Source organism: Alosa sapidissima, chromosome 15 (genome assembly GCF_018492685.1).
Source record: "Alosa sapidissima isolate fAloSap1 chromosome 15, fAloSap1.pri, whole genome shotgun sequence".
NCBI classification, from domain to species: Eukaryota; Metazoa; Chordata; class Actinopteri; order Clupeiformes; family Clupeidae; genus Alosa; species Alosa sapidissima.
In genome coordinates this window covers 12,553,496-12,565,853 of record NC_055971.1, presented here as the reverse complement: position 1 = coordinate 12,565,853, position 12,358 = coordinate 12,553,496, and the positions used below count along the sequence as shown (strand labels likewise).

Below are 12,358 nucleotides of genomic sequence, written 5' to 3'. Positions count from 1 at the left end.
GTTGTCGGGCAATTTTAGCTGTCAACGAGTTTCCCGGCTTGGTCACCCTGAGTTTGGTGTTGATTTATTACCTGGCCCAAAGAGACCTGACAGAGGATGCTCGATGGCCGACGCATAACAAATGGGATTAGTGTCAGGGTGTAATGCACTTACAGGGTATCAAGTCACCTGTATTCTACAGGGTAAATGAAATAAGATAGCATCAAACGACAGCAGAAGTTCACCTTGGTGCAAGGTTGCCCCCGCTAAGTAGATCTTTATTTGTGTGACATGTGCGGGGTGTTGGCATGTGAACAGGTACTGTGCTGCTGTGCTTTGTGGATTTCAAACGGTACTGAAGGCCTGCTTGTCGTACCTCAGACTAAAAGCGGGCGAAGACCTTAAATTTCATGTTGCCATTTCAAATCGATGTAACGCAATTAACTTTGAATCCGAACGAGGAGGCCCCTCACAATAGTGTGCACCTGGTGCACGGCCCCGTGATGAGCACTTTGTGCCTGTGAACATCCTTTGTGCCTTCTGATTACGGGCGCTACAGAGCTGCTTTGTGTCGAGGCAGAGACAGTGGCGCTCGCAGCGGGACTCTCCCTCTCTCCACTTTGCCCGTGAACACTTGGGGGGAAAAACAGCGAGGGGGATTTTCTGCTGATTCGCTTCAGCTGAATGCAGCTTTGTGTCAAAATGCGCCTGCCAGCGCTGCCCACTCGCCACTCCCCGCCCCGGCCGCGGCAGCCTCTCCCCGAAGGGATCAGGTGTCCGATTTGCCGTCAACCCTTTTAGCACTGCCCGTCTTACTCTCCCCTTCAGACCTCCCTGACATATTTCTTGTGGAGTCAAAATAAGAAAGCACAACTCTGTTGCTCCCCAAACACCTCGGCCTTGGCCGAGCAAGTTCCGGATGTTGTATCGCTCTGGACCTCGTCCAGAAACACCATCACTTACTTTCCGTGATGTTGCTGACTGGAACTGATGCATTCTCATTTCATAAGGTCGGCGGATACATCCCCCACAAACCCCCCCACCCCCGCCCCCCGCCCACCCGCCACAAGCAAGACAAGAAAAACAAGGCGCGTGGCTCGATTTGTCATTCTCGTCAGACGCCACCCGCCTTTGAGGGCCAAATCGGGGATTATTGTGCCAAAGCCACAGATTACGAGTGGGAGGTCGTTCTCCATCACCACTCTTGCCGCTTGACTCTCTCCAGAGGCGGGACGATAATTAAGAAAAGTGCCAGGCACCCCCTGTCCGGCTAAAGACGCCTGGTAGCTAAGCAGCTCTATCTGAACTTATTAATTTGACTCTATAAATGATACCATATTGTGGAGAGAAACTGACGCGGAGATTAGGGCTGATTAAAGAGGGAAATCAGTTAACATAAGCCCCATCCAGTTCAACATTCCTTCTAATTAAAATCAGTCATCTGGAGCAGGCTCATTTTTCCCTCGCTGCTCTCAAGAGTGTTGGCGCTCCAGTGTTTGGTAAAACTTGCATATCAAATATGATATGTAAACTATTTTAGATGGAGGACAGATGGAATTAATTAAAATGAATTTTGAAGCTACATAAAAGTCCCACCAGACATTTTAATGGCCTCTTTTTTGTTTGAAAAGATATTGTCTGTTTTATTTTTATTTGAATCTGCAGGTCTAAAGAGCACAGGTTAAAAAAAAAAAACTATTAAAAGTATACTTTTTGAAAGTGTACTAAGTACAGTTTGTACTTTTTTCGTCAAATCCCAGTGTAATTAAGTGTATTGAATGATGTATTAAGTTCAACTTAATACCAACTTGACTATACTTTGAGTGTAATTAGTGTGCTAAAATGGAACAACTTTTTTCAAACTTTGTGTTCTTAAGTACATTATACAAAAAGAGATTTTATGAGCATTCGGAACACAGTCGCAGTACAATTTTGTAACATCCCAAGTGTATTGGAAATGTACTTAAAAGGCATTACAGTATAACTAATAATAGTGTAGTAGTGTATTTTGAATACACTCTCATCATCCTCATTTCTATTCATTTGGCATGCTTCTGTAATATTTTAAATTAACTTCAAATGTACTTCCTGACTACAATAAGTGCCTTGAAAGTTTGCAGTTATGTTAATAAAAGTATAGTCTTAAGATACTTTAAGCATTATAAAGGCATGCAATTTAAGTATAATATTAGTGTGATTTAAAATTGTACTATTAGTACTCTCCTACCTATTCTGTTACATGACAAATTACACTTTGATTATGAGAAAAACATTTTATTGACATGAATGAAAACAAAACATAATATTCATCCATAACAAAAGTAAAACATTTTTCTGAAAGTTATGGATCTCTTGAGCATATCTTTTCAAGTTGGATGTGGTAACGCGATAAAACATGCATTTGGGCGTATTATATTATTTCACATGCATAGATTTTTCTAGTGGCTGTTTGGAGTGCTGGTCAGATTCCTCCTTGCTCGCAGCATTTTCTTCCATGCTTGGGGAGCAGTTTCCTCTGAGTGCGCACGTGCAGAGAGAATTTGTGCGCACGCATTTAATATCTACGTGTGTGAAATAATATATAATATAATACACCTGAATGCATGTTTTATCGCGCAAGTGCTTTTTGCCACTATTGTGTCACGATACTCTACAGCCTCATTGGTAGACCATCAATTCAAAATGCAGATTTCATGAAAAACAAAAGTTGTTTACCCTCCTAGGTGAGAGAATTTGCCCTCTAAGCTTGAAATTGTTTACTGGACACCCAGCCTACAAGCCAACAACTTAACAGTCTAACATGGCTAAATTTGTAATGCATGATCATTTATTGCTTATTTGTTTGCAAAGTCTTCTGGCCCAGAAAGAAAACCATGGTGGTTACGGATCATGGCTGAGGAGAAAAGGTACAGCTGGTAGAGTTGTGCAGTGAGTGAACTTCCCTCCCAACACTGAGATGTGGTGGCAAAAGCTGTGGTAGCTAGCTTCCTTACTAGCACACCATCTTCCAGTCCAAGATGCATAAAGTTTTCGGTGGCAACCCGGGGCTGGACAGCAGTCAAATGCATTGACCTTGGTATTAGAGAATTTGTCTCTGTTGTCTGTGAACAGAAAGAAGATGGACAACATTTTACAAGATAGACAATATTTTACACAGAAATCCATTGGCAATGATGAGATTAATACAGATTATCTGTACCTATTTGACATTTACTTTTTATGGGTCAAATTGGTATTGACACCATCTGTTTGCCATCCTGGTATGGGTAGACCTGGCCAGGTAGTCTTTCCTTAACGCGTTGTGCACCTTGGCACCGATATGAGTGCAACCACCCTGTTTTCTGCATTTGATTACCTTAGATTCATTTGTTTCCAATACAACCGTATTATCGTTTTCGGGTCAAATGGCATTTTAAATGGGAGTCGTAGGGGCACTAGCCTATTATTTTGATGCATGAATCAAAATCATCATGTATCAAAATAGTTCTGCCCCTACGACTCCCATTCAAAATGGCATTTGACCCAGAAACGACAATACAGTCAAGCTTAATGGTGGCGCTTCTGACTTAATTACAGTATGCTTTCAAACGAAAGTTTGACTCAGGTACATTCACAAAAAGACCCTAGGTTGCATTTTGGCTTGAGTTATGCTTTAAGAGTAATGGGGCAAGGCCCTGGATGAAGAATATTTACCTTTACTGCTGATTATTTGAGGCGTTCAGACATCTCGGTTTCAAAACTGTCCAGGAACACCTGTAAAAACATAGTTAGGCTACAGATTAAAACTAGGTAAATTACAAACACTACCATGAAATGAACTTGAATGCTCTGTCAAACATGAATAATTAAAAACATCTAAATCTATTGCATAAACCAAGGCATAATATCAATCATGTAGCCTAAGCTTCATAGCACTAACTTAGTAGAACACCAGGTTTAATTCCCCCTCTAATATCAATGGTGGAAAAAAACGTTCTACTTCATAAAATGCATGTAATTTGTCCTGTAGACTCATTTTAAAAGATGTCTCCACAATTAAAAAAAAAAAACAGCTACAATGTCATTAGCATGCCTAAGGAATGTGAAGTGTGACTAGCCTAGCACCATCCTCCTTTCTGTGAGGTAGCCTACACCTCATAATATTAAATAACATTGGTGAACTTTAGGCAAACGTTGCTTAATAAAGAACACACTTTCTTCCATCATAGTTTGTCTAACGTTAGTGCTAGCCAACGCTTGTCAATAATCCCACAAACACAAAGCAGGCTAATGTAGTTTTCTTCTTGATAGGGATCTGGGTTGACATTTATGACGTTAACGTTAGCTAAATTAGCTAACGTGATCTGGCATTGCTAGCTTGTACTAGCAAGGATAAAAACAAACTCTTGAAAGATTGCTAAGCCATCAATTTAACTTCTCCAAAGACTACCAAAGGTCATAAAGAGTAAGCTACATCAGAATCATTTAACAATATGCTTTGGGACTCACCTGATAACGAATAACTTGGCACTTTAGATCCAACTGGCTTCAGCCCTTGTTATCTCATATGAGGAGTCCTTCTGGCTCTGTAGGACCAACGTCTCTGGCATGACTAGAGTTTATGGTATCTTTAATTTGGACAAACCTGTAACCTTATACGGACCGTAAACGTATGCATTTTCTGGTCTCTACAGTCCATCTGTCTTGCAAATAAAGTTACAAGCATAGACTGTATAAAATAACGTTAATGTTTGCTCACACCACGTTTTGCTCGAAAGGTGCACAGATCCGCCCACTCCATTTCAAATTCAAACAGCCATGTTATTGGTCAACTGGACTGCCTATACATTTAACTGTGTTGCCTATAAATTTAACAAAATGCCACATTCATCCTCTCACAACCTCTTCTACATCACAAACGTATAGGCTACTACCTTACTAAGACACAAAATCAGCAAAAGAAAAAATATTATTTGATGACCAAAACTGATAGATCAGTGTGTCTAGGCTAGGTTATTGCACATTGCCATCCATGCGGCTGACATATCAGGCCTAAAGGCTACACACATTAGTATTTTATTAAAGGTGAGATGACTATGAAACTATACAAACAATGTATTAGGCCTACCAAAAAATATACTTTCCATAAGTACACTATATTACAACTCTAAGTATTAGCAATTTAATACACTTAAACTAAATAAACTTCTTTACCATTTAAAATACACTAACAACAAAGTACACTTTTAAAAAAGCTGTTCCCGCCGTCACTCCCGCTCTCGCTGCCGCTCAGCTCCTCCTTGCTCGCCACTGGCGCGAACTCCATCGCTAGCAGGCCCGAGCATCTCCTCCGTAACTGGCACTCGTCCTCCTCTCCCAGCAGCTCGAGCAGACGGCCCTCTTCCTCGCCTGGGCAGAGGTCCCCAGGTGCTTCTTCTGCAGCTCGGAGCCAGGTCTTTATGACCGCGCCTCGTCTCCTCTCCCTCCTTCGGCAAGCCTTGGTGCGAGCCTTGGGAGCCCTTATAAGGGCTGGCGGGAGCTCGAACGGCCCCCACCCCGGGGTCAGGTCGCCTGCCCTCAGGATAACTCCCGGGGCAGGGGCAGCTCCGCCACACGTTCTCGCAATGGAGGCATCCATCGCTTTACTTCTGACACCACTGTAACGTTTGAAGGTTTCAGGACGCCAAGAGTTGTTCAGAGCAAGCTTTATTACTGAGAATGAGGACAGGGACACAGACACAGATCACAATGCACACATGGCAGGTCAAGAAGACACACACACTACACCAACAGGGGAGGTCCAGCCCCCCACACAAAAAGGAACACACATGAGGGGAAACTAAAAGGGAAACATGTTACACTAAAGACACTAACTTTACACTTATAACTTACGAGAATAACAACATAAACCCCCCAAATGTTCGCTCTCGTATCCCAGCATGCTTTTCGCGGGAGAACGCTAACACTGTCTTTCTGCGCCGACGCTACAGTATATTTAATTTTAGTACACTGAAGTTGAACTTAATAACATCTACTTTGAAGTATACTTTCTAAAAGTACACATTAAACATACTTTACATAAAGTACAAAAAGTGTAAGCATACTTGCTTTATACTTCATATTCTTTAATCATATTTCTAACACACTAAAGTATACTACTTTTTTACCTGGGAAGTCATAGAGCCGTGCACATTTTCATCACTGAGTCTGACAAAACCAAACATAAAAAGGAAATTTCTCATTAGACATACACAGATTGTTATTTGTGTAAACTACACACGGTAATTTAAGGATCAAGGATGACACATGAATTCAAACTTCACCAGGAATGTTTTGCAGTGCAGTACAAATTGTCCTTTTAGATAATTATGACTGTAATAGTAAGGTTTTATACAGTGCTGCTCAGCATACATACTTATAAGTACAAAAAAAGACAAATGAGTTAGCTAGTGAAGACAAGACTATCACAGCATATACTGTGATAGGTTCCCAGCTTATTGCATATGCTGTTATGACTTCTTGAAATTGCTAATGGTAACCTCACAGTGCTATATAATTAGTATTGTCTGTTAAACAGATTTGTGAAAAACAAACAAAACATTGACATGCTGATATGAGTTATGAAGTGATCTGACTTTATGTAGATTTTATATAGCATTATATTTTCTTTCCTCAAAGGAGGAAATGTCTTGTCAGTGTTGTTTTGTAAGAAATATATGGTAACACAACACTTTGAAGGTATCAACATAAGAGTGACATAATACTGTCATGAACATATGAGGGACATTGTTGCTCCATAAACAACTGCCTCTGCATTGCATTCCTCTGTGCGTACATACATATATACAAGCATCAACCTGACATGGGAGTGCAACATGCATTACTGATTGAACACTGAGGAGTTATTTAAAGGGCAAAACAGACTTAACTCTACAGACTCTCAGACACATATTACTACTCACTATGCTGAAAAAGATGCCACTGATTTGTACCAGCAATTAGCTAAAGCCGTGCAGGGTCCATGCGAAACAGCTCTGGATTTTATTGTTCGAGTGCTGGACCTGCGGCAGAGAGTATTGAATGCATCAGAGCGAGCTCCATCAGGCCTGAAATACAACTGCGAGTTAGTGCAACGCCAGTGTTTTCAATCCATTGTGACAGGCTTGTTAAATGATAACATAAGAGCAGAAATGAGAAGTTATCTGCAAAATGTAGACATCAGTGATGAACTGCTACTAGAGAAAATGCAGATTGCACAGTACAATGAAAATGAGCGGGCTCAGAAAACAAAAACAGTTGCCAGAACATCGCTCAAGGTTAGTGTGAATTCAGTGGAATTGACTGACAATGCAGATGTGCCTAATGTGGCCCCAGTCCGAGCTACTAAACAGGCCAGAGAGAACCCCTTGTTTTCTAAATTGGAGGAGAGCAATTCTGTTATCAGGGAGCTTACCTGTCAAGTAGCTTCATTAGTCCAGATTGTCCAACGTGAGAGAGGAACTGGTGATAGGCCTTCTACCAGACCTGCTACATCAGTGAGTAGAAGACCCAAAAGACAACAAGTGTCAGCAGGAGGAAGCACCCGACTGTAACCATTGTTTCAAGTGTGGCAGTGACTCTCACTGGTCCAGGGGATGCAGACTGGAAAACAGCCGTAGGTGGTCGGAAAACAGCCGGAGGTTGTGACTGAGGGACGAGTCATGGCCTCTTCTGCAGTGAAGTCCCACAACCAGGCTGGTCAACAAAGCTTGCCATCGGACCCATGTGCACTGGGTGAGTTGAAAATGTGTGGGGACAATCCACACATTGGCACAGTAAGACATAGAAAGCAAATTGTAAGCCACACTGCAAACAATCAGACTGTACCCCAACAGTGTAGGCCAGCAAGCAATGAAAATGATCATTGGCCTACCAGGCGCAAAAACATTGCACAATTAATTGGCAAAAAGTGTTTAGTGTGGTGTACAATGAACAACGTGAAAACTCAAGCGCTGTGGGATACAGGAGCGCAAGTCTCAATTATGAGTGAAGAATGGAAGTCTAAGCATTTGCTGTACACCCCAATTCATCCCATCAGTGACCTGCTAGAAAATTAAGAACTGTTGAATTTGAAAGCAGCAAATGACACAGAAATTTCATTTCAGGGGTGGGTGGAAGTGAATTTCAGTCTGTTTGAACCAAAGTCTAAAGTAACTTCATGCATGTTGGTGCCAATGTTAGTCAGTAAAGATGTGGGGGAGAAACCGATTGTTGGTTTTAACGTCATTGAACAAGTCATGAAGAACATTGACAGGGGCACTTCAGAGACTACAGCCAGTGTGTGTCTGCTGAGAAATGCATTGAGGCTGGGAAAAGGAAAAGCTGAGGCATTGCTCAGTCTCATCCAGAAGGAGGCAGATGACAATGATGGGTATCAAGTCAAAACTGAAAAGTCACCCTTGACCATTCTGAGTGGACAATGGAAACAAATTGGCTGTTACGTCAAATATGGTATTGAAGATCTCAACGCAAAGATGCTGTTTGAACCAGATGAAGGAATGTTATTGAATGAGGGGTTGGAGATACACTGTCAGTTAGTAAACCTTCACAAGCCTCGCAAAATTAATGTCAATGTTTACAATGCTACTAACCATGAAATCTCCTTGCCACCCAGAGCAGTTATAGGCCGTGTCCAGAAAGTAAAAGACTGTTGACTGGCGGACAACATTAACTTTGTGGGGGAGAAATGTAAGACCTATGTAGTATTCAGTATTTCAATCTGTTACAGCTATAATGTTTGTCCAGGGGGTGGCAGTAGAGCGTTTATATCAGTATCCAAAATGCTATGGCTAGTAGAAAAGAAGAAGAGTGTGTTCAGTTTTTAACGTGGGTTCTGCAGTGTGCTGAATAGCAGAATAAACTACGAACTTTTCTAACACCGGTGTCCTTATTTCAAGTCGATGCCAGCGGTGTAATAATAGCAAGGGCTTGTTGTAATCAACCAACTCCCACAAAACTATGGTTCGAGTTAGATTGAGGATTAGAATAGGATTGAGTACCGAGTAGAGTGGCAAAGTGCTGTCACAAATATGTGTGGGTGTTGGAGCAGCGTGAAAGTCACCACCTTCAATCGGTTGGCTCGGATTCAATTCCCAAACTCGCCATTGTGCTTTGGATAAAAGTGTCTGCTAAATACCAGTCAAATAGACATTTAGAGTGTTATGTTCTACATGATGGTATAGTGCAGGGATGTGTAACACAATGTACTCCATCTTCACTGCTATAATATTCAATGGTGTGCATTAAATATGAAGTACAGCTCCCGTATAATGACTACTGCCAGCCTGAGTACTCTGATCAGTCTGGTCCGACTGTTCTTCTCATGAAGAGAGTGGGAAAGTGTCTAAATCAAAATCCGTGCGCACACAGCCAATAACCAAGGTGCTGGTTGGTAGCAGGAGCGTATGAATGAAAATTAAGACAAACTACAGTGGCCTACATAAACTGGTGGTTATTAAGAGTGAACGATGCGGCTTGCCTGTATGCTACAGGTGCGCTCCACGAGGGGAGAGTATGTTGGTATGTTGGATACAGACATCACCCTGTCCTGTCCTTATGAGTCTGTTGTGGCTATGAGGCACTGCACAACATGGAGTCCCAAGGGGCAGCCAGCATGACATGATTAATTAAACATCAGCAGGGTGGACGGAAGGTCGTCGTCAGACATCTACATGGACTCTTAGACGGTGCTTTGGGAAATGAGCCATCTTGCCATCGTCTTCACATCCTTGCTGACAAATAATATAATAATAATATTGTCCCAAGCGATTTGCGAAGATGTGGTTTATTTGTTTATTCTTTATTTTTGACATAACTACAGTGTGTCCTCCTGGGCATTGAGAAACGTGAAAAGTAAAACATGGAAATTAAGTGAAGTTATCCTCAGTAAACAAACATTCAGCCGTTGTCACATTTTCTTGATGTTATCACTGAGTCGTGGGGGGGGGGGGGAACAAGTGTCAGGCCTTATCTTAGCAACCTGTATTTTTTCCCCCTATTTGCACTTTAAATGTACTCCTCTCAAGTGGAGTAGGCCTATGCAACCTAAAGCCATCCAGACAGAAATCTGCAACCTCTGGCATCGCATATGCTCAGTTGAGTGATAGCGATCGTCACAATATGTTCACTGTTGCAGTTTAAATGGACAGTTGGAACACAGATTGAGAAGCACATGCATCAAATATTTAATGTTTATGTCGAGCTCCCAGCTGCAGGAAGAGCAAAGCCAGAGGAGTATGTTGTTGGGCATGATGCTTACCAGTATTCTGACAGGCACTGCAAGTCCTTCATCAGAAGAGCATAACATTTTGCAGCATTCGCCCACCACCAGAAGAGCTCCGATTTTAATCACTGCAAAATTTATCCCCGTTTTCCCAAATTAAGCTGTAGTCTCCTGTAGTCCCGCGCTGCATGGAAATGATTAACTTTCTTCCAGCACTGCTGTCTTTGTTGTTTCTGCTCCAGAGAGAATGTCAGTCAAAGAAACGGGCGACATTTTGAAGTGCTTAATTGAGAGTGAGAAAACAGCTAAGCTTACCATTAGCCCCTGCTGTAGCCAGCGGCCTGTGAAATGGACCACATTTCACGGCATTTCCTCCAGCAGACATGAAGCAAATACAGTGGACTTCCAAGGGAGTCGCACTGACAGAAATTCTCTTTGCTATTTTTCCCTGCTACTCGAAATCCCTGCATGGACCCATAGCTCTGATAGGGGGGGTAGAGAGAGCTCAGGTGCTTGGAGCAAAACAGGAGACAGCAGGTATTTTTATTATTTCTTTTTTTATTATTTGGAACTGGACCGATGTGTTAGGCTGCACCGTGACGGGACGCAAACACAGCTGAAATCAGCCTCTTGGGGACAGGTCTCTCCAATGAAACGCTCGGAGGTGTGCATAACTAAGCGCTCATTAGCAACAACACCCTGCACAGATGGACTTCCAGTTGCATGCCTTGGCTCGCGACGGGTTTTCGTCCTGGAGGCTTAGCTGCAGAATATTCCAGAAACTCCAGCTGGACAGCAGGATATAACTTCATGCTTCTGTTTATCTGCAGAGGTTTTTTTTTTATCTTAAATGTTTTTGGGGGTATATTCTGGTGGTTGGGAGGAAAAAGACCCAGAACCCTGGAACCGTAGTGGAAGCTGATAGAATACAGTTTTTGTCGCACTGAACACAGACCTTTAACAAGCAGCATAAACTGGCACAGTCATTGTTCAGGAGCAAAATAGCTCTTTGTCTGAAAGCAGTATATGATGCTATGTTTCCATAGTAACAAACCAATTCACTGTCCTTTGTGGAATAATCCCCAGAACCGGGTACCAATGCCAGTAGTTTATTATATCCTTAATGGTAAATGCTTTTGATGAGGACGGTGTGATTTATTGTGTGGTAAAATTCCAATCAGTTGTTCAGAAGGCCCTTATTCCTGTAGTATGTGATTGAAGCCCTTTTTTAGCACTGTTATTGAAAGGGATTTCTTTGAGTAATTATTTGAAAGAGTTTGGTTCATCCGCATTAGTGGTAGAGCCCTGTATAGCACTAACTTTCCTCACAACAAAGTACAAGAAGTATTTCACTCCCAAAACACCATCTCAATGCATATTGATAAAACCTTTTCTACTGCTGAATATAGATAGATCATCCAAGAATGTGCTCTACGAAATATGTGTTGTACAGATATTATGACCTTGGAGGGTTTGAGTGGATTTTTTTCATCCAGTTTTCTTAGAAGTTTATCAGTGTATGGAGTACTTTTAAAGCAGGAGTACCAGTCCCTGGGTTGAGTGTGTGTACTCTCTGGAGAGATAGCTTTGTACCTCCAATCACTGCATGTCTAGCACTGACAGACACCCTTTGTCAGGGCCAGAACTTCCCCTATATCAACTCCATGCGTCTGGATACTTTGCAGTCATTCAGCGAAGTAGCAACTCCACCCTGGGTGTGTTTTGTCTGCCCCCTCCCAACACACCCAAACACACACACACACAAGGCAGACAGGATCACAGTGAGTTACCCATCAGGCAATGCAGCACTCTCCCAACTGCTGAGTGCTCAGTGCCCATTGGCGTCGTACACCCCCCAATCACACAGACACACACACTACGCAGCTGTCCGTCACAGTGCCAGCTGACAGCCTGGGGTAATTATCCGCTGTTGCTGGGCCCAGGGAGGCGTGGGCTCGCTCCAGGAGCTCAGGTCGGCGTGCTGCTGCTTCGTCGCGCAACTTGCCGCGGCCCCCTGCAGAGGGCTGTGGCAGGCCGTGTCGGCCGTAGCGGATGGATGGGTGCCTGCCGACCCGTGGATGGCAGGCAGTGGGCATGCATGTGTGTGTGTCTGTGCGTGTGTGTGTCTGAGGATGTGTG

General features: G+C 42.7%; 1 protein-coding gene and 1 long non-coding RNA gene across 3 annotated transcripts in view; one reads left to right on the top strand and one right to left on the bottom strand.

Annotated features, from left to right (window-relative positions):
* The window catches only part of LOC121683217 (limbic system associated membrane protein), a 431,726-nt gene that overhangs the window by 344,603 nt on the left and 74,765 nt on the right, over positions 1–12,358 (top strand). The window lies entirely within an intron of this gene.
* Positions 2,637–4,858, bottom strand: LOC121683222. Its single transcript, XR_006022704.1, has 3 exons — positions 4,468–4,858; positions 3,673–3,732; positions 2,637–3,080 (listed from the first exon to the last, which is right to left on the bottom strand). It is a non-coding gene; the product is annotated as an uncharacterized LOC121683222 (long non-coding RNA).